Raw genomic sequence first — 23,991 nt, forward strand, 5'->3', positions numbered from 1 at the left:
GCAACATAAAAGGATTCATACAAGGGAGAAACCTTTTGGGTGTGATGAGTGTGGAAAAGCCTTCAGAAATAATTCAGGTCTTAAAGTACATAAACGGATCCATACTGGGGAGAGACCTTACAAATGTGAAGAATGTGGGAAAGCCTACATCTCACTCTCAAGCCTTATAAATCATAAAAGTGTACACCCTGGGGAAAAGCCCTATAAGTGTGAGGAGTGTGAAAAGGCCTTTATCACATACCGAACCCTTATAAACCACAAAAAAATTCATCTTGGGGAGAAGCCCTACAAATGTGATGTGTGTGAGAAATCTTTTAATTACACCTCACTCCTTTCTCAACACAAAAGGGTTCACACTAGAGAAAAGCCCTATGAATGCGACAGGTGTGAGAAAGTCTTCAGAAACAACTCAAGCCTTAAGGTGCATAAAAGAATTCATACTGGGGAGAAACCCTATGAATGTGATGTGTGTGGAAAAGCCTACATCTCACACTCAAGCCTTATTAACCATAAAAGTACCCACCCTGGCAAGACACCCTATACATGTGATGAATGTGGAAAAGCTTTTTTCTCAAGTAGAACTCTTATAAGCCATAAAAGAGTTCATCTTGGGGAGAAACCCTTCAAATGTGTTGAGTGTGGGAAATCTTTTAGTTACAGCTCACTTCTTTCTCAACACAAGAGGATCCACACAGGGGAGAAACCCTATGTATGTGATGGTTGTGGAAAGGCATTCCGGAACAGTTCAGGCCTCACAGTGCATAAAAGGATCCACACAGGCGAGAAACCCTATGGATGTGATGAGTGTGGGAAGGCATACATCTCACATTCGAGTCTTATCAACCATAAAAGCATCCATCGTGGGCAGCAGCCCTATAATTGTGAGTGTGGTAAATCATTTAATTATAGATCAGTCCTTGACCAACACAAAAGGATCCACACTGGAAAGAAGCCATTCAAGTGTAGTGAGTGTGGGAAGGCTTTTAATATCAGATCAGATCTAACCAAGCATAAAAGAATCCATACAGGAGAAGAATATTTAAATGTGCCACATGTGGGAAGTTACAGTGGCACATCACAAAAGAGAACTCATGAGGGTGGGAATGTTCTGGATGGGACCAGGATGAGCTTGTCTCTGTAGGAGGCAAAGCTTACTGAGTCTCAACTCAAATGGAAGAAAAATCTTATGAATGTAAGAATATCTGAGGTCCTTGTTCATGGCTTATAATTTACACAGTATAAACGAAACCATGAGTAATCTTTTCTATGTTTCAGTCATAGCCAGCAAGGAAGCCTCCAATGTCAAGGTAGTTGAGTCCTATGTTTCATACCGGGGATAGAAGTTATCAAAATGATAAGAATGTTCAAATAAAACCTTCAAAATAAGCAGACATTTCTGGACAAACACATGCATGAGGAAAGGGTTTCAATTAGAAGTCACACAGTCACCATTAGAGAGCTCATATTTAGGTAAATTCTGTAAATCTCAGTGTGGGACATTCGGGTATAGCTTTGAGTCCCAATTATAGATTGGTCAGTGGAAAAATCCCAAGAAGGTCCTCCAACAGGCAAATTCAGGGAGAGAGAGGCTTCAGGGAATATAAATTTATTTAATAGTAGTGATCATGAAATAAAAAGTTAATATAATTGAATGGTTTGGGAAGGAGGTGATGACAAATTCTGAAATAAAATTTGAATTTTTTTGGGAAAGTAAAAAGTGTAAAATAAGAGAGAACCTCTTTAAAAAAAGGCAGGTTGATTGGATTATGCTATTATAATATGATACACTAGTTGAGTGGGTGAAAGGTTTTTTTAAAATTCAAATAAACCTCCTCAATGAATGATAAATGTGTAGTGAGTGAAAACCTACAAATAAAAGGTTCTGCCATGGAGAGAAATACAGCACATTCAGGAACTAACAGAACACATCTTCATTATGAATTTGCACAAAAAGAATTGATTCAGGGATTCCTATGAATAGGAATGCTGAGAAGGAGGGCATTTTATTGTAGAAGTGAAAAAAACTAAGTAAGTACTAATAATCAGGGCATAGGAAATTTATGCTTCTTAATCTTGTAAAATGATTGTTTTGGATTGTTATTGTAAAGCTTTCATGCACTACATGTATCTATCGTCTTTTGTAAAATATTATGAATATGTTGTTCAGGGCTTACTCTCTCTTGGCCATGAAGAGACAGATAATTGTGGCAAGGTAAGGTGGAACTCCAATAAAGAAATTCCTCAAAGTAAACAGGCTGTGCCTGGACTTCAGATGGAGCAGTATGCAGGGAAAGCCATTTGTGTCACATCTTTGTGGGGTACGTTATGGCAGATACAAACCTCGGAGGGCAGCAGGGGCTCATCCCCCAGGGCTAGCAGCTCAGGTCTCACTAGAAGTTAGGTGGTACCTCCACCAGGAGAAGTGCAAAATGGATTGAACCTCACATACTGGTGCTGGATCTCTTAATGGTAGTCACCACACAAACAGTTCTGTTAGGGACTGATAAAATTTAACAAAATATTAACTTTGTATGAAGCTGTTAACTAGGTAACTCAAAGGGTGAAATGAGAGTCTTCTGAGAGTTAAGTAACCTGTCCAAGAATAGTCTGTGTGGGGCCAATCTATAGAGGCTGAATTCCCTGTCAGGTCTCTCTGGTTCCAAAATTCACTCTTTCACTAGAGAAAAATCTCTAGCCAGATAATGTCCCTGCTCTCTCTAGGACTTCATGTATCTAGCCACAAAGTTTACATGCCTCTCTCTAGGAGTATAATTTTTTCACTTTGTCTCCAAACCTTCATCAGTAAATTTTGACAGGGCGGGTAGGGATAGAACTAGGAAAGGGATAGATAAAGCATTTCTATTACTCAACTCTCACTTAGGAATGTCTCTACCACACTTGCTCTTTGTCCTCTCCACATGCAATACTGGCAAACATGATTCCATAGACTTGGGTTAATATATTCAGCAAATTCTTGTTGAGGATGTGCTAGGCACAGTCCACTGTCCTAGGCACTGGGCAGGAGGAGTAAATGAAGGATATATAACAGAGAAAGTCCATAAGCAAAGCTATCCCAATGGATGCTGAACTAAAATGCAGCGTTCAGAAGAAAGTGAGCACCATTGCTATTTGGGCCAGGCAGTTTAATTTTATTTTTTATAAAGTGGGAGGATTGGTAAATGGGTTGACCTGATGAAAGGCATCATCAGAAAAGCTCACATCCTTCAGAGTGGCCAGTCTCTGGCAGGGCTGCGCCCAGTGGACAGAAAGAAGGGAGGCCATAGAGTATCAATCTTCAGGAGTCACTGGTTCATCTTCATTTACTGAAGATAAAACCAGTATGGTTTTAGATCACTGGGTTACCTGAGGTTTCTGTGTAGCCAGGGCTGTCAGTGTGCCAGTGGCTTGAGGCCCCCATAAGGCACTGCCTGCTTTCAGGAGAGGCACCACTCAAATGGGGATTCTGAGAGCCCTTGCCTACTGAGCACTGGGACACATTACTACGAGACCTCCATTGACTCATCCACAAGAAGTGGGTCCTGGGGCCTCTTGGCCTTGAGCCTATCTAAGGATAGATACGTGCAGCTCAGGATGATCCCAGACAAGAAGGGGTCTTTGGGTCTCCACCCATTCCAGGCAGACTGGTGCAGAGGCGGTCTGACTGCATCTGTTCAGGCTCTTAGGACTTGAGCTGGTTTAGGGACTACCATCTCCCACCTCTTTTCATAGAAAAATTCTGATATGTGAGAAGAAAAGTAAAATTTCCAACATGTAGGTAAATCAAAACACTTAAAAAAAAAAGCAGTGTCTAAAAATAACTTTAATTCAAGTCTTAAAATAGAATGGAAATCTTGGACAATAGTAGGTAAATTGGGAGATGGAAGATTTGCATGGAAGAGGGTCAAAATGCTGTTTAAATGTAGATTTTATGACATTAACTATGATAAATGGTCATGGACGGGCACTAGAATTATAGAAATAAACAATATAAAGCTAAAAATCTCTCCTGGAAAACCTCAAAGTCTAGAAAAGAAAAACATTAAAAAGGTGGGGCAATGCCTTCTGGTAAAGATGGGCTAGTTTATTTGTGTTAACTTCCCATCTAAGCTAAAAAAAGACTAAAATGTAGTTGAGATGCCTCCTGCTTCAAGAGCATTGAGAGTGAGAAGACACTAGTTTAAATAAGCAGCGCAGTTTGAAAATGGGGTCCTGTCATCAGAGAGGGGAACTCCAAAGCAGCTTATTCTCTAAACTGTTCACTGATGCTACACAGTCACCGGGAGACAGGAGGTCAGGGCCAGGTCCACCTGAGGTGATGAATCTTACAGCAGACCTTTCCAAAGTTAAACTAGCTTCCCAAAGGGCTTTATCCTCAGGATAAGGTAGACCAGGTCTAAACCCATCCCCAGCCTTTGGGACTGTAGAGATAGCAGTGCTATTACTAAGCCAAGCAAGAGAAGAAAAAGTAAGGGAAAAAACATCCTTAATGCCCCGTGGTCATTGGCCAACCTTACTAGATAAACACACCTGGTAGAAGCAACACAAAACTTTGGGATAAGACTCCTTCAATTTCGACCTCAAGTAACCCTTATAGACAATTTTTTCAGGGACAATTCAAGATAATCAGGTACATAAGGAAAAAAAGGCAACATAACTGAAAGCCAGGTGAAAAGGACATACATAGACTTCACATACTGAATTATTGGTTCCATTGGGGTTGGGGGAGGAACTGTCCTCAAAATATTTGAAGATGTATTTGGCAACAGTTTGTGCCAGGAACAAAAGAATTGGTGAAAACATGAAAGATGTTGGTGAAGAAATTATCCAGAATGCAGCATGGAGATAGAAAAGAAGTTTGATGTATGTTTAATCATAGAAGGCAAGGACACAATAAAAGGGGCAAAGAGAATGGGGCTGAGAATTTTCCAGAGCTGATGAAAAAAAATATAAGCCTACAGATTTAAAAGCCCAAAGAATACAAAGGAAGATAACTTTATGAAAGTCACACCTACACACTTCATATTGTAATTGCAGAAAATCCAAGAGAAAAAAATTAACAGCTAAACACACACAAAATCCTTTTAAAGGGAAAATAGACTTCTCAGCAGCAACAATGTGAGCCAAAAGAGTGGAGTGAAAACATCAGCATAAAGATAGAAAATAATTGTCAACCTAGAATTTTATACCCAGTGGAAATATATTTCAAGAATGAGGATACAAATAAGCACATTTTAAGACAAATGATTTGTTTTATTATCCACCAATAAAGAAAATTCTAAAGAATCCGTTGTGATACAGAAGGACAGTGATCCCAGATGGGGTCTGAGATATAAAAAGAGATGAGCAAAGAGAATAAAGACTATGTTGGCAAATGTAAATGAATGTTTTATATAAAACAATAAAAATCTGGAGTTGTGAAAATAAGAGACTTAGAATACCAGACAACAATAACTTATAAGTCAAAAGAAAAAAGGATTGTATTATAAGGATAAAGGCTTGGTTAATCTCATGCATATTGTAAAGTTCAGGGAAATAATAAAATAGAATATATAATTTCAATACTAGTAGATTAAAAATGGATTTTTAAAAATAAAGCAAGTAAAAGAAAAAATGGGTGGGACAAAGAAATAAACCAAAAAGGTGGTAGATCTTAAGTCAAACATACCAGTATTTATACTCTATTTAATTTCATTAAATGATAAAGATGGTCAGTCAATGTCTTAGTCTGTTAGTCTGCTCTACTAAAATACCACAGACTGGGTGGCTTATAAACAATAAACTGTGTTTCTCACAGTTCCAGAGGCTGGGAGTAAGCCCGTGATCAGAGTGGTTGAAGATCAGCATGATTGGATAAGGGCTCTTTTCCAGTTTTCAGATTTCTAATTGTATCCTCACACGGTGGAAAGGGCTGAGATGTTCTGTGGGTTTTATAAGAGCACTAATCCCATTCATGAGGATTCCACCCTCCTGACCTAACCACTTCTGAAAGGCCTCACTTTCTAACACCATCACACTGGCATTAGGATTCCAACGTGTGATGGGGGAATACAAACATTCTCATCATAACAGGACGAAAGTACAAAACCCCACTAGATGCTGCATACAAAAGACTTGCCTTAAAAAAAAAAAAAAACTCGCCCTAACCGGTTTGGCTCAGTGGATAGAGTGTCGGCGTGCGGACTGAAAGGTCCCAGGTTCAATTACGGTCAAGGGCATGTACCTTGGTTTCGGGCACATTCCCGGTAGGAGGTGTGCAGGAGGTAGCTGATCGATGTTTCTCTCTCATCGATGTTTCTAACTCTATCCCTCTCTCTTCCTCTCTGTAAAAAAATCAATAAAATATATTTGAAAAAAAAAGGAAAACAAACAAAAAAAATAAAGCAAATAGTATCTGAAAACGGGTATGTAGCTCTAATATTAGATCAAATAGAGACTTTGAGGCACAAACCATTTCTAGAGACAAAGGGAATCATTAAAACAAAAGGTTCAGAAAAGAAAAACAGTGGGAAGACATAATTTTAAGTTAGTATCTACCTAATAACATAGCTTAAGAGTTGGCAGATATATTCAAACAAAGGAGAAATATAAAATTCACAGTCGACTTGACACCTTTCTCACTAATTAATAGGACAACTAGGATAAAAATTATAGATATAAATTTGAACAATGTAATTAGCAAGCAATCTAACTGATAACTATGGAACACTGCACCAATGTATCAAGGATAAATATTTTTTTCTCAAGAATATGAAACATTTTCAAAATTTGATCACAAAGATTTTCATATCAATTATGTCTCATTAAAGCTAGAAGAAATGATGAGCCATATGCTGGCCCATTAAGTAAATCTCAAACTTTATAAAATTGAAATTTTATAGAGTATGTTCTCTGCATAATTAAATTAGAAATTAGTAATAAAGATACCTTGGGCATCCCATTATATTCAGAAACTTATAAATACATTTCTTTTTAGTAGATGTATTTTTGTTTATTTCAGAGAGGAAGAGAGAGAGAGAAATAGCAGTGATGAGAGAGAATCATTAATTGGCTGCCTCTTGCACAACCCCTACTGGGGAGCAAGCCCACAACCTGGGCATGTGCCCTGACCGGAAATTGAATTGTGACCTCCTGGTTCATAGGTGGACACTCAACCACAGAGCCACTGTGGCTGGGTATACATTTCTTAATCATAGTTCAAAAAAGAAAGTATTTTGAACAAAAAATGAAAATACTACATATCAAGACCAGAAGGATATTGCTTAAGCAGTCTTTAGACATTGATAAATAAAGCAAGTAAAAGAAAAAATATTTTCTAAAAAGATATTTTAGAAAAATCAGAAAACCTAGCACCACAATCAAAATAAGTCCCAAAAAAGTTAAAATAAGGAAGTAACAAATGGCAGACATGAAATAGAAAAACATACAATACAGAGGCTCAGTTAAGCCAAGTGTGTGTGTGTGTGTGTGTGTGTGTGTGTGTTAGAAAAGACTAATAACATTGACAAACCTCGGTGAAATTAATAAAAAAAGAGAACTCATAAATAACTAAAGTGTGGATAAAAGGGAAAAATGGAGCACTGTAAAATGTTTTCCTTTGGACATTCACTGACCTTCTAGCCTGCTAATACTGAGAGAAGAACCCATTCCTAATTCCTTGAGTCAGTAAGTCCGAGAATAGGACGCAACAAGATGAGCCAAATCACAAAGAAACAACTCATTTCTGTAAGATTGTGATACCCACCTGACCAAAGCCCACCAAGTTGCAGTGGGCACTGCTACTTTGTTTACCCTGTAAAGCCCCTCACATCCTCATGGTTGTAGACATTGTCTGAGATCTTGTTGTAACAGTTTGAATAAAGCACTCATTCCCTTGTAGTTGAAGTCTCACAGAATTTCTAAAGTTTGATGTTATTTTACAATTTTATGCTATTAAGTTAGAAATTTAGGTGAAAAGAGAACATTCCTAGAAATAAAACTTACCAAAACTTTACTAAGGGTCTCATGACATGGATGTGGGGAGGATGAGGAGTGTAGAGGATGAGTTCAGCTCTTATGGCATGAAAAGGGGGATCGAGGGTTGGAGCACTGTCCAGTACCCCAAAAGTTTGTGGAGCGATGCATGGAAAGGTTGCTGGTTCAACTTCTGGTCAGGACACACGCCTGAGTTGTGGGCTCGATCCCCGATAGGGGGTGTCCAGGAGGCAGCCAATCCATGTTTCGTTCTCTCCCTCTCTCTAAAAATCAATTTTTTTTAAGGGCAATAGATTGATGTTTCTCTCTTACATCTATGTTTATCTCTCTCCCTTCCTCTCTAAAGTCAATAAACATATCCTCAGGTGAGGATTAAAAATAATAAAAATATTAAAAACTAAAGGAACAAGAGGAGAAGGGGAGAGGGGAGGGAGGGGAAAGAAAGCAGGGAGGGAAACCTTGATCAACAGCAAAGCCTTCCGCAGGCACGCACTCTCTATTTCTTCTGGTGAATGTGAAAATGAAAGCTTGAGAAATAATTTTAATCTGGGTTTGTCTGCAGAGACTAGGTATGAAAGGGTACTGAGGACCAGTCATGCAATTTAAGGGAATTCTTCCTCGTGGGATTGAAAAATGAGGGTTAGCTGAGGACAGACAGGGGAACCTGAAGTCTGCCTGCATCGGGACCTTGAGGAGTTGGTTGCACCGGCCCCCGGCGGTTCCCTGGGCTGAAGTTCTCCAGGCCTCTTTCCCGGCCTCAGCCTGGAGTCACAGAGGAGGAGGTCACAGTGCTTTAACCCAAGTCATTTTCCCCGAGTATTTCCCTTTAGCTTTGGAAGTTTTTCTCAGGCCGCGCATAGTATCAGTTACGCTCAGGAAGGAGCTGGTGTGAACCCTGTGTAGGGGCGACAGAGGAGTGCCAAGATCACCGACTCTCCGCTGGGGTTCAAATGAAGACTCACTCGCAGGTGACTTTACACAAGTAACGAACCCTGTCTATGCGTGTCCTTATCTGTCTCACAAGGATGATAGTAGTTGGCCCTCGTGGGTTGTAAGGCAGGCTGGAGAAGCTGGTGTTCATTCGAGTCCTTGGAAGTGTGCCGGGGATGAGAAGCGTTTGTGGGTGGGCGTGGTAGGTCAGTCTGCGCTGTGGTGGCCTCCATCCCAGGACTAGCCTCTGGACACTCGGGCAGTGGAAGGAGCCCCATCTGGAAGCCAGGCTAATTCCCCAAGGACCACCCCACACAGACACAACCTGAGACAAGATTTGAGAAGATAACTTTTTGATCTGGTTACTCAGTAGTACCTTGCTTGTAAGCAAGCAATCCATTGTTTCTAAACAAACTTGCTTTGCTTTGTCAGACTGGAGAGGGGTCAGCAGGAGGGGCCTCCGTCTCCCTTCGTTGACCCAGGAGTGCTGGGTGGGGTGCAGCTGCTTCCCACTTGCTTCTCCAGCTTAGGCAGCCTGCCCGCTCAGGCTTTTGGCATTTCCCTCCCCAGTCCTTCTTGGCAACAGGTGTGCTGGAGATGAATGCAGGCAAGGGTGCTGAGAGCCAAGCTCCCACCATCTGAACGAGGACTGTTTTGGGAGAGTGTCCCTTAAGGTCTCAAAAGATAGAGGCCGTGAGGTGGGCAGGGTAAAGCTCGGGAGGAGGGCAGAAGTTCCTCTGGTCTCAGATGCAAAACTTAGGGTCAGTATTTCAGTGAATGCAATTATGAACTTATTTCTTTTCCTGCCTGTAATTTCTCCATCTGAAAATGAGGGGAAAGACCCAACTCACAAGTTTATTTTTGTTGTTAATTCTCACTTGAGGATATTTTTCCATTGATTTTTAGAGAGAATGGAAGGGAGAGGGAGAGACAGAGAGAAACATCGATTGGTTGCCTCCTGCACGCACTCCGACCAGGGCCAGAGAACCTACAACCAAGGTATGTGCCCTTGACTGGAATCGAACTCAGGACCCTTCAGTCTACAGGCCAATGCTCTATCCACTAAGCCAAATCGGCTAGGGTCTCACAAGCTTATTTTAAAGAATAATTAAAAAGCATTTAGTATTTTGTAAATCTTCATACAAAACTTTATTGTTAAGTTGACTAAAGATCTGTCTAATTTTAAAATGTTAAATGAACAAGATAATGAAGATGAGATCAAAAATTAAAACATAAAACAACACAGGAGAAATGATCAAAAGTTGTTTGATACTTTGAAAAAGAATATTAAAATTGATAAACCTCTGGTGTGAAAAACAAGAAAGAACAGAAAGCACAAATAATAACAGATCCCATAGGATTTTTAGAAGTTTGTGGGGTTTTTAAATTTCTAAACATACAGGGACTTCCTTGTTTTATTTTTTTTATTACTCTGAAAACATACTGTATCTGATTTCTATCCTTTGAAATGAGTTGAGACTTGCTCATGGCTCAGCCCGTGTTTCTCAGGGAAGGTTCCCTGGGCATGTGAGAAGAATGTGTTTTGCAGATCCTAGGTGCAGCCACCTAGATAAAGCCAGTAGATCAAGTTTGTAATGTATTGTTCAGATTTTTAATGAGATAATTGTTGACATTCATTTCTACTATAATTCTGTGAATTTTGCTTTATATATTAAAGGCCTTGTTATTAGGTGCATATCAGTATAGAATTGTTGTATCTTCCTGATGATGGAAACTTTAAGAGGTAAATATCTGCCCTAGCCCAGTGGTCGGCAAACTGCAGCTCTCGTTTGCCGCTCTGTTGACCAATGAGTTTGCCAACCACTGCCTTAGGGAAAAACACTTTAAAAACATTTTAATAATGTACTAATGTCTTTAACCTGAAGTCAAAACTTCTGGATAAGGGTAATGCCTTACACAGTGGTAGGCAAACTCATTAGTCAACAGAGCCGCAGTTTGCCAACCACTGCCCTAGCCTGTTGGGCTCAGTGGATAGAGCATCAGCCTGCAGACTGAAGGGACCCAGGTTCGATTCTGGTCAAGGGCACATGCCTGGGTTTCGGGCTCAATCCCCAGTAGGGGGCATACGGGAGACAGCCAATCAATGATTCTCTCTCATCATTGATGTTTCTCTCTCTCTCTTCCTCTTCCTTCCTCTCTGAAATCAATAAAAATATATATCTTTAAAAAAGCAGTAAACATCTATCTGGTAATGCCTTTTGTTTACTTAAACTTTTATTTTTCTGGTATTAATAACATAAGCTTACTTTTTATTGTTACATGGCATATCTCTTTCCATCCTTTTACTTTTTAAAGAATATGTTTTTATTGATTTTTAGATAAAGAGGGAGAGGAAGACAGAAATAGAAAAATCTATGAGAGAGACTCATGGAACAACTGCCTCCTGCATGCCCTCTACTGGAGATCAAGCCTGTAACCCAGGCATGTGCCCCGACCTGGAATTGAACCTGGGACCTCTGGTCCATGGGATGATGCTCAATCCACTGAGCCACACTATCTGGGCCCATCCTTTTACTTTCAACCTTTCTGTATTTCTGTTTAGATGTGTCTCTTGGAAATAACATATAGTTGTTTTAACTCAGTATGATAACTTCTTTTAACAGGATCATTAGGCCTTTAATGTATAATTTCTGATATGTTTAAGCTTAAATCTTATTCACTGCCCCATCTGATCCAAGTTCTGTTATCTCTTTTCTTGCCTTTTTTCAGATCAGTTAGGATTATTCTATTAGAATTCTGTTAAAATTATCCTACTATTCTATTTTCCCTAAATTGGTTCAGAAGTTATATACTTTATCTCTTCTTTTAATGGCTGAGGAATCAAAAGATCCATTTGTAATACATTATTACTGTTTTCAACACCAAATTTTTAAAAATATATATTTTATTGATTTTTTACAGAGAGGAAGGGAGAGATAGAGAGTTAGAAACATCGATTAGCTGCCTCCTGCACACTCCCTACTGGGTATATATCCGCAACCAAAGGTACAGGCCTTTGATCGGAATCAAACCTGGGACCCTTGAGTCCGCAGGCCAATGCTCTATCCACTGAGCAAAACCGGTTAGGGCTCAACACCAAATTAAAAAAAAAAAAATTAGTATTGTTGAGCCATAGCCAGTTTGGTCCAATGAATAGAGCATCGGCCTGCGGACTGAAGGGTCTCGGGTTTGATTCCACTCAATGGCACATGTCCAGGTTACGATCCCCAGTAGGGGGTGTGCAGGAGGCAGCGGATCAATGATTCTCTCATCATTGATGTTTCTATCTCTCTTCCTTATCCTCTGAAATAAATAAAAAATATATTTTAAAAAATATATTTTAGTGTTGAAAGCATTACATATGTCCCCCTTTCCCCCATTGACCCCCTCCAGCCCTCTCTCCCTCCAGGCCTTCACCACCCTATTGTCTGTGTCCATGGGTTATGCATACTAGTATATGCATACAAGTTCTCTGGTTGATCACCTCCCACCCATCCATCCTCCCATGCCTTCCCTCTGAGATTCCACACTCTGATCCATGCTTCTGAAGTTCAAATTTAACTGGGTGTCCTGTATTTTATCTGGCAACCCAGCTGGTTGCATGCCCTATCCCTTTTCTTTGCAGGTCCTGAATCCATGGGTGGGTCCAGGCTGGACAGGACTGGATGCTGCTGGGAGGAAGGGAGACGTCTGGCTGGGCCTCTTTCTGCTCCTTCTCTGTTTTCATTCCTGGCTGCACACACTGTAGCCCCCTCATCTGGTGGGTATCCTCTCCCACAGGGAATTGGGTTGGCAAGGTGACCCAAACCCTCCTCCTGATCTGTCCACTTGACCTGGGAGCCTCCTGCAACCATGGCAGGCAAATCTCAGGGGTGCAGGCTGTGCCACTGCCATCCCTGGCTCAGAGGCAAATGCCAGGGGGCCAGCCGCTCCAGCTGTTGCACAGAACTCTGTTCCTCCCCACTGCAGTCACTCTGGGCTCTACAGGTGACCTGTCCGTGAGGAAGGGGTCTCTGGGAGGACAATCTACGTCCCTAGCCTCCCTCCTGCCTCCTATTCTATGCCTCCCAAAGGACAGTCTTGCCTTTGCATTAAGCGCTCTGCCCACATAGGCCAAGTCTGCTCATCTCTCAGACTTGGGACCTTTGGACTTGGTTGTTCTTATTCTCCCTTCCTCCCCACAGCCTCCCCTACCCCACCGCTAAAATCGCTGACAAATGGCTTAGTGCATCTTTCCTTTTCAGGTGGGTCCCTTAACATTTAGTCAATAGCAAAAAATAAATGTCAGCTCCTGGTCAAGGCTCTTCAAAGGCCCCTGGCAGCCGGGCACTCGGGTCCGGGCTGAGCACAGGGGCCTTGCGGGTCTCCCTCCATGGCCTGGGCTCTGTTGGGAGGCTGTTGGCATGTCTGTTTCTCCCGCTGCCTGTGAGCAGCACGGAGAGGGCCTCCCTATTGTGGAATCAGCTGCTGCAGCGGGACAGGGAGGGGCTGCTGATAAGTACCGGCTGTGAACCCTGTGGGCTCTTCCTTCTGCTTTCATCCAAGGTTTCCCTCTCACTGCCTAGGCCACGCCTCCTGGGGCCTTCTCTCCCTTGGCAAAAACTTATGTATCTAGACCTTTCTCCCAGGGCCATCTCGGTCTTAGAAAGTGGCATTAAAAAAAAAAAAAATCATTGGCCTGGCCCAGTGGTCTGCAAACTCATTAGTCAACAGAGCCAAACATCAACAGTACAAAGATTGAAATTTCTTTTGAGAGCCGAAAACCGACTTCTGCGCATGGGCCACGAGGTTTCAATCGCACTGGATGTGCGCGCCCGCACGTGGTATTTTGTGGAAGAGCCACACTCAAGGGGCCAAAGAGCCACATGTGGCTCACAAGCCGCAGTTTGCCGACCAATGGTCTGGCCAGTTTGGCTCAGTAGATAGAGCATCGGCCTTCGGACTGAGGGGTCCCCGATTCGATTCCGGTCAAGGGCATGTACCTTGGTTGTAGCACATCCCCAGTAGGAGTTGTGCAGGAGGCAGCTGATCGATGTTTCTTATGTTTCTAACTCTATCCCTTTCCCTTCCTTTCTGTAAAAAAATCAATAAAAATATTAAAAAACAAACAAACCCACACCACTTTGATTAAAAAAAAATCATTGCTAATATGTAAATGGTTGCTATTGGGACAAATTTGAAATTTTGTATTAAAAAACACACAGGTATTTATTAGCCCTGCTATGTGTTCTGAACACTGTTAGGTCATATAAGATTAAGACATAGTTCTTACACTCAAGAATCAGACTGGAAGACAAGATTTAAGTACATAAAAAGCCATTTAAGAATGACCCGAAGAGACTGGTAGATAATAAAATGTGTTTGAAGTGACTTATAAAGGTCATATAATGACACTGCGTTTTATCATCTGTGGAATCACCCAGGACTTAATCAGGTTATCCCTAAAGTTTATTTGTTCCAAATAAATTACCCACTAAATCTTAGAAACTTTATATAATAACGCCATCTGGTGTTCACTTTTACCAGCCATCATTGCCAGCAACACTTCTAGTCTTACAAGATACTACGAGGCGGCCATTATTCATTTCCCACTTGGCAGCGGGGGAAACAGGCATGGAGAGCTAAGGGAGTGCCCATGGGCACAGAGCTGTAGGAGCTGGCACTTTGGAGCCCTGGTGGCAGGCACTGTGTGCACAGTGGCTATGCCATGGTGTCTCTCTGTGCGAACTCCCACTTTCCCACATTTACTTTCCAGGTTGTACTTCCTTACCTTTTCAAATGGGAAAACAATATAGCATCCTTGGAATGCCTATCCTATTTTCCATTACTTCATGCAACCAAGTTTTTAATATGTTCTTGGCTGTTATCTCTTCTCTAGGGATATAGATTACTGGAGTCTATCCATTTCACTCAGAGTTTAGCCCAAAGTCCTGCCTCCACTGTATCACATTGCTTTCTTGGTTTCCCAAAAATTTATCAGAAGAAATCTACATTTTATATCCCTCTTTTCTACCCCTCTTTCTTAATTCTGACTGCACAGCCTTGCTAGGAGGATTCACATATAGTGCTTCACTAAAGCTTTGGTTTCCTCCGTGGTGGTTCTGTCTACTCCACTCTGCAGCTATTCACACTCCACTTGAGTCTCTCAGGATAATGTCGGGGTGGTGTGGAGTTGAAGAGTCCACGAAGGAGTAGGCCTAGGACAGCTACTGACAGTGAATTCTAACACAAGGCAAAGAACCGGTGCTGACAGCTACTGAGGCTCCCAGGAGGGAGTGGCATTTGAGCTGGTGATAAAAGACTTCGGAGGACTTTCTGGTGGAGAAGGAAGAGGTGGCACCCCAGGCTAAGAGGGGGGAGCACCCGTCCCTGACCTCTTCCCTAGAATGAAGTACCTGTGGTGTTCCAGGCATTGGCAAAGAAAAAAGTAAGTAAAATTTTTTCTTGGAATATTCTCTTCACTCTGGGTTGTAGATGAATAATCGGATCCATTTCATAAATCACACCAGTTCTCTGCTGAAATTCCAATAGTTTTTCACCCACTCAAGAAGGTGTGTCAATGCAAGTAATTAAGCTTGGTATTTCTCCAGAGAAGTCCCCATATGGGTCTGATTTATTTATTTTTTTAAAAATATATTTTATTGATTTTTTACAGAGAGGAAGGGAAAAGGATAGAGAGAAACACTGATGAGAACGAAACACCAATCAGCTGCCTCCTGCACACCCCCTACTGGGGATGTGCCTGCAACCAAGGTACATACCCTTGACCGGAATCGAACCTGGGACCTTTTAGTCCGCAGGCCGACGCTCTGTCCACTGAGCCAAACCGGTTAGGGCTGGGTCTGATTTATTTAGAAGAGTAAATCATGGGAAAAAGTCAGTCCCTTAACAATCATTAGGAATGACCCAGTGACACAACACATAGGTGATTGCCACAGAGCACTGAGCAACCTGGAGCTAGCAGGCATGGGAAGGTTTATTAACCCCCAAAGCCGGTGGCCTCTTTAAAAAACAAATTGCCTGGGGGGGAACCAAGATGGCATCACAGGTAAACACCTAAATTGATGCCTAGCACAACAATTTCAAAACTACAACTAAAAGACAAAACGGACATCATCCAGAACCACAGGAAGGCTGGCTGAGTGGAAATTCTACAACTAGAAGGAAAGAGAAAAGCACACTGAGACTCAGAGGAACTGCAGGAGGCAGAGGTACTGAGATGCGTGCGCGGAGAGGACTGGCAACTGAGTGCATAGCTGGCTTTCTCAAGCGGGAGGGAGACAAAAGCTCCCGACTGAGCTGAACTCCAGTTCCAGGCAAGACTCTGGGGACCCAGACTCATACGGGTGAAACTGGACTGTCAGGAAAGAGAAAAGCACACTGAGACTCAGAGGAACTGTGGAAGGCAGAGGTACCAAGGCGCGTATGTGGAGAGGACGGGCAACTGAGTACGCGGCTGGCTTTCTCAAGTGGGAGGGAGACAAAAGCTCCCGACTGCGCTGAACTCAGTTAAGGGGCAGATTCTGGGGACCCAGACTCATTTGAGGAGAAACTGGACTGTCTGGCAGTGGGCGGAACTCGAGGGCAGCTTTATCTCAGAGGTGCTTGCAGCGATTACCACGGGACACTGAGACCCAGGGGCCTCTTAGGGCAGGGCTGATGGGAAGCCAATGCTGTCTGCTCCACCCTGAGACTCTGCCCCACCCAAGCTGAGCACAGAGGCTTTTGCAAGTCTTGTCTCATAAGGGTGTCTCCAGCACAGAAGTTCTCCCAGCATAGACACAGCTGATCCTCACAGCCAATTGGCCTGTAGGTCAATTCCTCCCAGTGATACCAACAACAATCAAGACTTAACTACAACAAGGCTGTGCACACAGCACACAAAGGGGTGCACCAAGGGTGTCCACCTCAGGTAACTGGGGAGGCCGAGCCACTGGGCCCTATAGGACACCTAGCACACAAAGCTACCCTATCAACTCAGGGAAGCAGCGAAAATGCGGAGACAAAGAAACAGGTCACAAATGAAAGAAATGGAGGAAAATAAACAACTGGATATAGAGTTCAAAACCACGGTTATGCCGAAACCGGTTTGGCTCAGTGGATAGAGCGTCGGCCTGCGGACTGAAAGGTCCCAGGTTCGATTCCGGTCAAGGGCATGTACATTCGTTGCGGGCACGTCCCCAGTGGGGGATGTGCAGGAGGCAGCTGGTTGATGTTTCTCTCTCTTCGATGTTTCTAGCTTTCTATCCCTCTTCCTTCCTCTCTGTAAAAAATCAATAAAATATATTTAAAAAAAAAAACAAAAAAAAAACCACGGTTATAAGGTTTTTCAAGAATTTTCTAGAAAAGGCTGATAAATTTAGCGAGACCCTCAAGGATATGAAAAAGGACCAACTAGAAATTAAGCATACACTGACTGAAATAAAAAATAATATACAGAGATCTAACAGCAGACAAGAGGATTGCAAGAATCAAGTAAAAAGATTTGAAATACAAAGAAGCAATAAACACCCAACCGGAAAAGCAAAAAGAAAAAAGAATCCAAAAATATGAGGATAGTGTAAGGAGTCTCTGGGACAACTTCAAGCGTACCAACATCCGAATTATGGGGGTGCCAGAAGAAGAGAGAGAGCAAGATACTGAAAACCTATTTGAAGAAATAATGACAGAAAACTTCCCCCACCTGGTGAAAGAAATAGACTTACAAGTCCAGGAAGCACAGAGAACCCCAAACAAAAAGAATCCAAAGAGGACCACACCAAGACACATCATAATTAAAATGCCAAGAGCAAAAGACAAAGAGAGAATATTAAAAGCAGCAAGAGAAAAACAGTTAGTTACCTACAAGGGAGCACCCATACGACTGTCAGCTGATTTCTCAACAGAAACTATGCAGGCCAGACGGGAGTGGCAAGAAATATTCAAAGTGATGAATAGCAAGAACCTACAACCAAGAGTACTCTACCCAGCAAAGCTATCATTCAGAATTGAAGGTCAGATAAAGAGCTTCACAGATATGAAAAAGCTAAAGGAGTTCATCACCACCAAACCAGTATTACATGAAATGCTGAAAGATATTCTTTAAGAAGAGGAAGAAGAAAAAGGTAAAGATAAAAATTATGAACAAATACATATCTATCAACAAGTGAATCTAAAAATCAAGTGAATAAAAAATCTGATGAACAGAATAAACTGGTGAATATAATAGAATCAGGGGCATAGAAAGGGAGTGGACTGACAATTCTCAGGGGGAAAGAGGTGTGGGGGGTGCAGTAAGGGACTGGACAAAAATCGTACACCTATGGATGAGGACAGTGACGGGGGGGGGCAGGTAAGGGCAGAGGGTGGGGTGGGAACCGGGTGGAGGGGAGCTATGGGGGGAAAAAGGAACAATTGTAATAATCTGAACAATAAAGATTTATTAAAAAAAAAAAACCAAAAAAAAACACACCAAATTGCCACCCTAGCTGGTTTGACTCAGTGGATAAAGCTTCAGCCCTCGGAATGAAAAGTCCCAGGTTCAATTCTGGTCAAGAGCACATACCTCGGTTGCAGGTTGCAGGCTCAACCCCTGGCCCTGGTGGGGGCTTATGTGGGAGGCAACCGATTGTCCCAAAATAAGGTGGAAAACAGTGAATCTAACAAGAGACCAGAGGTGGCTCTTTAAAACATTAATGTACGTGTTTCGTTATGATAAAGTTATACTTATGGTTTGGGGGTAACAGTTGTACTTTTTTCTCCAAAGCTCTTCAGTGTTCCTACTCGAGGCGCTGCTGTAAGGACTGACAGGGTCTGTGAAAGCGGGTCACGCAGCCAGACCAGCATCCAAGTGCCCCGCTCCAGACCCAGCTCAGAGCATAAGGAGAACCATACATATTCCTACTGCAGCTGGGTTCCGCTGGAAGTGAAGGACTTACTACTCCCAGCAGGGCTTCCCTGCAAGACCTTCCTGGGGTGAAAAGCTGACATAAGGGGATCCATTCCAGAGGAATTGCTTGCATGTCTTGCTCCTTGAACCTTTGGAATGTTTGAACTGGACAAAATAACCTTTGGACTGGGCCAAACAACTATTTGTAAAACTAACAGGATAGCTGACATCCTGACACAAGGACTGTTGATTACAGAATCTTTTTCTAAGATAGAATCAGTAACCAGCCACGTAGAGCTTGAGTAACAGCTGGTCAGCAGCAACGGGAGTTATCCTATTCATGTGATTATTTCCCTTCCTAGTCTCCTAAAACCCCTTCTTTACCTCATACTCGGGACACAGTTTGGGTTCCTACATGAATCTTTGGGATCTCAAAGAAAAGCTTGCTGTCTCTCACTCTGGCTTTTTATTTTTAGGTTCACATTGATCCACCTACCCCGGAGGTATTCCTAATTAACTTTATATTCCTCTAAACGATTCTTCTTCTTTTTTTAAAATCTTTATTGCTGAAAGTATTACATGGGTCCTCCTTTTTCTTCCATTAGCCTCTTCCAGCCCGTCTAAAGGATTCTTTTCATCAGCACTTCTGGACTGTCTTCATTTTTTTTGCTTGCAAATTTCTTTGTTCTTTGTTGAGAATGAGTCTTTCTTCCTGTGACTGGATATATCCTGAAGGCAACAGACACTTCGGTTTTGGAGTGTGCTCTCTCCACTGCTCCCTTCTCCCTCTTCTCCCCTCTCCCCACCATCCCCCGCTACTGGAGGCCCAGTACAGGAAACATAGGATCCAAGGTGTCAAATGCTCAGTAGGTAACTGACAACCCCTACTTGACAGAGCTGATCTAAGGAAATACTGAGCTGAGCAAATGCGCCTGGGTTAAAAGCAAATTTAAAAATCAATCCACCAAGCCCAGCCAGTGTGGCTCAGTGGTTGAGCATAGACCTCTGAACCAGGAGGTCACAGCTCGATTCCCAGTCAGGGCACATGCCCGGGTTGCAGGCCCGATCCCCAGTGTGGGGCATGAAGGAGGCAGCCGTCTCTCTCATCATTGATGTTTCTCTCTCTTTCCCTCTCCCTTCCTCTCTGAAATTAAGTTTGGACACCTTAAGACACCTTAATTAGAAATACCTGTGCGAGTGAGGAGACAGAGGGAAGCTAGGTATATGGGGGGGGGGGGGGGGGTAGGGAGTAGAACCAGGGAACCCAGCTAGGCAGAGTTACTAAGAAAACCCAGCTGGGCAAAGAGGGGCCCACTAGCTTTAAAACGTTGGGATGTTGCTGAGACAGGCAGCTTCAGATAACCAATCACAAGGCAGGGAGGCGTATACAGTAAACCAATCCCAAGGGTGATGCTAAGGCCGAATTCTTTGAGAGGAGCTTTCAGGAGCTAGCAAGGCATGTACCTACCCTAGATAAAAGCTCATGCCCCCTCTCCCTCACTCTCTGGCACCGGGGGTGCATTCCCCTCCGCCCACATGGCCATGGACTGATAGACCTTAATTAGCTTGGATGCTGAACGACATCAACTGCAGCTGGAATGGAAGCTCTGGACACCGGCCTGCTTTTGGAACCCCAGCTGCACATTTTCCAGGACTGCCTTCTCCCAATAAACTTTGCTTCCGTAAACTGTTTTTGTCCGTGAATCCATTCTTCAGTTTTGTGGGACAATGAACTCAGACTCAAACACCACCTTTTGGTTTCAAGAGGACCAAGCAGGCAGCTGGGGGACTTACTTGGGTGTCTGGCACAGAGGTGACAATGGAAGCCCTGTGGCTTCTGTGGGTCACACAGAAAGAAAGTTGGGGAGAGAGAAAGAGGGAGGAGGGAAAGCTAGATGGGAAGGCTGAGGAGGAGTGGGTGAGAGCTCTGGAAGGAGAAGCTCCCCCTCAGATGCTAAGTACAATAAGACAAGGGGGGAAAATGAGTGGTGCTGTTTCCTTATGGGTCAGCATTTTAAAATACGTCCAAGGATAAAACAGCACATGACAAGTGGCAAATATACAAACTGCCTCTGTACCTGTCAGACTTGGGACTAAAAACAGCACAAAGAATACTAACCAGGGTACGGAGAGGCCCAGTAAATTACAAAATAGTATCTAGGTGTGTTTTTTAATTCAAAGTAACTATCATCTGAAAAACATGCCTGAAAAAAATCTAAAAAATATATCTGTGAAAACAGTCAAGAAAACATGGAAAAACAAGGCAACGGGGGAAGACTCTTCCTGCCAGGTTCCAGAATAGGTAACTACCAAACCAGAATGGGACGCCCCGATACATTAGTGAGAATGTGTATTAGCTCCCTGGTCTCTGACTACCTTCCTTCTAGTTGGGGAGCTTGGAAAGCTAACCCCCTTGCAATTAGGTTTGGCCCTTAAGTGAGATCTGGAAGGCAGACGAAAGGTGGAGGCCATTTCCCTGCTGCTTCTGATGGAAACGTGGGGCTCCCATGGGGAGGCAGGACCCACAAGGTGTAAACAGCCTCTTGCCACCCCCAATCCAGATGACTGCCCAGGAGGCTGCCTGCCGGTCCTCCAGCTGGAGTCACTGATACAAAATCTCTATGTGTTCTAAGTTAATTCAAAGGCAGAGCATTTGTGAAAGACCAGACTTCTGGCCCAGTGGCTTGGCCTCTTACAATCTCAAAGGAGCACACAGACATAATTAAGTCAAGTAACAACCTGGGAAAACACATGCAACACAGTTAACAAAGAGTTCTTGCAAATGAAGGAGACAAACATAAGTCTAAATGGGCAAGATAGGAGTAGGCCATTCACATAAGTGCTGCCTAAAAACAGGTTTTACTGACTAGTTATTGAAGGAATATAACTTGAAACAACAATGCAAACCACTGTTCCATCAAATTAACAAAGATGACAAAAAGTGAGTGAGATGGTGCCGGCAGGGCGTGGAGAAAGGACCATCCTGCCCGCGGTATCAAGGCAGTGCCACCTTTCTGCAGGTCTGCTGACAGCGCGATGCAAAACCCTGCAACAAGTGCGCCGCAACACCAGTTCCAGAATCATATTGTGAGGAAGGAAGTAGCGACGTGCACAGAGATTTGTCTACAAGTAATTCTGTGAAAGTGAAAGGTTGGAAACAACCCAAATATACAAAAACAGAGACACTAATTATGGTGCATTTGCATAATGGGATACAATGCAATCATTAAAAATGCTGTATTTTGCAACATGGAAAAAGGTTGGCTCTTATTAAGCAGTAATAACTAGTTATAATATGACCCCCAAAATGCAAATATATAAAGAGGATAAATTTGGAAGGTTTGATTATTTCTGGCTGCTGGGTTTACAGATGATTTTTATTTTTTCATTTCTCTTATTTATGGTTTAATATTCTTCTGTAATGAATGTCTATTTCTTTTATAATAAGTTTTAAAAACTGGCAATTACATGAAGTTGATAGGAGAGAAGAAAGGACAATTAATAAATTCTGAATTCACTGGAATTAAACAACTTGATCACTAATAAAGAAGCAAATCGCTTGAATTAACTAGATTTAGTTTTTGCCATCAGAGGGATTAAGGCCTAAAACAGAAACTGACTTGAGTTATAGAAAATAAAGTTACAATTCAGACATACCTGTTTTTTAACTGTGAAATTTATACCTGTTACATATGTATACATATGTGTAGAAAATATTTGGAAGGATATTCACTAAGATAGATACACACACACACACACACACACACACACACACATGATTAATTTCAGAGAGAGAAAGGGAGAGGCAGATAGAAACATCAACGATGACAGAGAATCATTGATCAGCTGCCTCCTGCACGCCCCCTACTGGGGACCCAGCCTACAACTTGGGCATGTGCCCTGACCAGTAATCAAACTGACTTTCTGGTTCCTGGGTGATGCTCAACCACTGAGCCACACCAGCTGAACTCCACTAAATTTTAAAATGGTTCCCTTCAGCAGAGTGAGATTCGAGGGAGAGGGAAGACCATTTTTCTTTACACAACTCTGTATTGTTGGACTTGTTATAACAAGCATGCAAAAATCTAAGTATAATTAAAAAGCAAAAATGGTTATAACTATAGAAATATTTAGAAACACAGATAGTATCCATGGCTTGATGATACAAAATCATAATGCAAAATATGTATATCATGCTTATGACTATATTCATGGATCTGCATGTGAGAGAGGACTGGATGGGAGGCCTGCATGGGAATACTCTATCATGAAAATAGTTGTTCAAGTTCATTCATTTTCCCCACAAATGTTTATTGAGCACCTACTATAGGCCAGGCACATGGCCCTGTTCCAGGCACTTGGGAGTCAGCAAGAAATAAAACAACCAAATACACACCCCCTAGTGACACTTACATTCCAGCAGGGAGAGATAGGTAGTTAAGTAGTAAATGCAATGGAAGGCCTCACTGAGAAGGTAACATTTGAAAAAAGAGAGAGTTATGCAAATATCTGGAGGAGTTTTCTGACCAGAGGGATAAGCCAGTGCAAAGGCCCTGAGGTGAGTTCAAGGAACAGCAATGAGGCAGTGAGGCTGAGACAGAGTTAGCAAGGACAGAGCAAGTCAGAGGTAAGCAGCTAGTTAATCAGTGTTGGGTTCTGTAGACTACTGTATGAACTTTGGCTTTTTATTGCAAGGGAAGTGGGGAGTCACTGTGGGTTTTGAGCATAGAAATTCCAGAATCTCTCTGGCTGCTGTGACTAGACTACTGGGGTTGGGGTTGAAGGAGGGCAGAGAGATCTGGTTTTCAGGTGAGGGATTAAGGTGGCTGAGGGGATGCTGAGGTGTAGGATTCTAAGCATAGCTTTGAAAGTAGAGCCATCAGGGTTTCCAGATAGATTGGGTGGAGAATGTGAGAAAGAGGAGAACAAGGATGGCTCTTGGGGCTCTGGCCTGAGTAAGTGAAGTGGAGTTGCTATTAATTAGGGCAGTGATGGCGAACCTATGACACGCGTGTCAGCACTGACACGTGTAGCTATTTCTGATGACACGCGGCCGCATGCCGAGGATGAAACATTTGCTGCTCCTGAGGATGAAACATTTGCGACTAGAGTCTTGGAGTTAGTTTTTTCCTCAAAGTGACACACTACCCGAGTTATGCTCAGTTTTTTGGCGAAGTTTGACACACCAAGGTCAAAAGGTTGCCCATCACTGAATTAGGGTA

At 42.6% G+C, this 23,991-nt stretch overlaps 1 long non-coding RNA gene across 2 annotated transcripts in view; it reads left to right on the forward strand.

Moving 5' to 3' along the window:
* The window catches only part of LOC114228738 (uncharacterized), a 45,528-nt gene that overhangs the window by 20,207 nt on the left and 1,330 nt on the right, over positions 1 to 23,991 (forward strand). Inside the window, exon 3 of one of the 2 annotated variants that reach the window (XR_008556279.1) lies at positions 18,647 to 19,334. The exons of the other annotated variant lie outside the window; for it this stretch is intronic. This is a non-coding gene — a long non-coding RNA (uncharacterized LOC114228738). Of the gene's footprint in view, positions 1 to 18,646; positions 19,335 to 23,991 lie in introns of those variants that run through there. 2 annotated transcript variants of the gene reach the window in all.

The sequence above is a fragment of the Eptesicus fuscus genome, chromosome 6 (assembly GCF_027574615.1).
Source record: "Eptesicus fuscus isolate TK198812 chromosome 6, DD_ASM_mEF_20220401, whole genome shotgun sequence".
Lineage (NCBI taxonomy): Eukaryota > Metazoa > Chordata > Mammalia > Chiroptera > Vespertilionidae > Eptesicus > Eptesicus fuscus.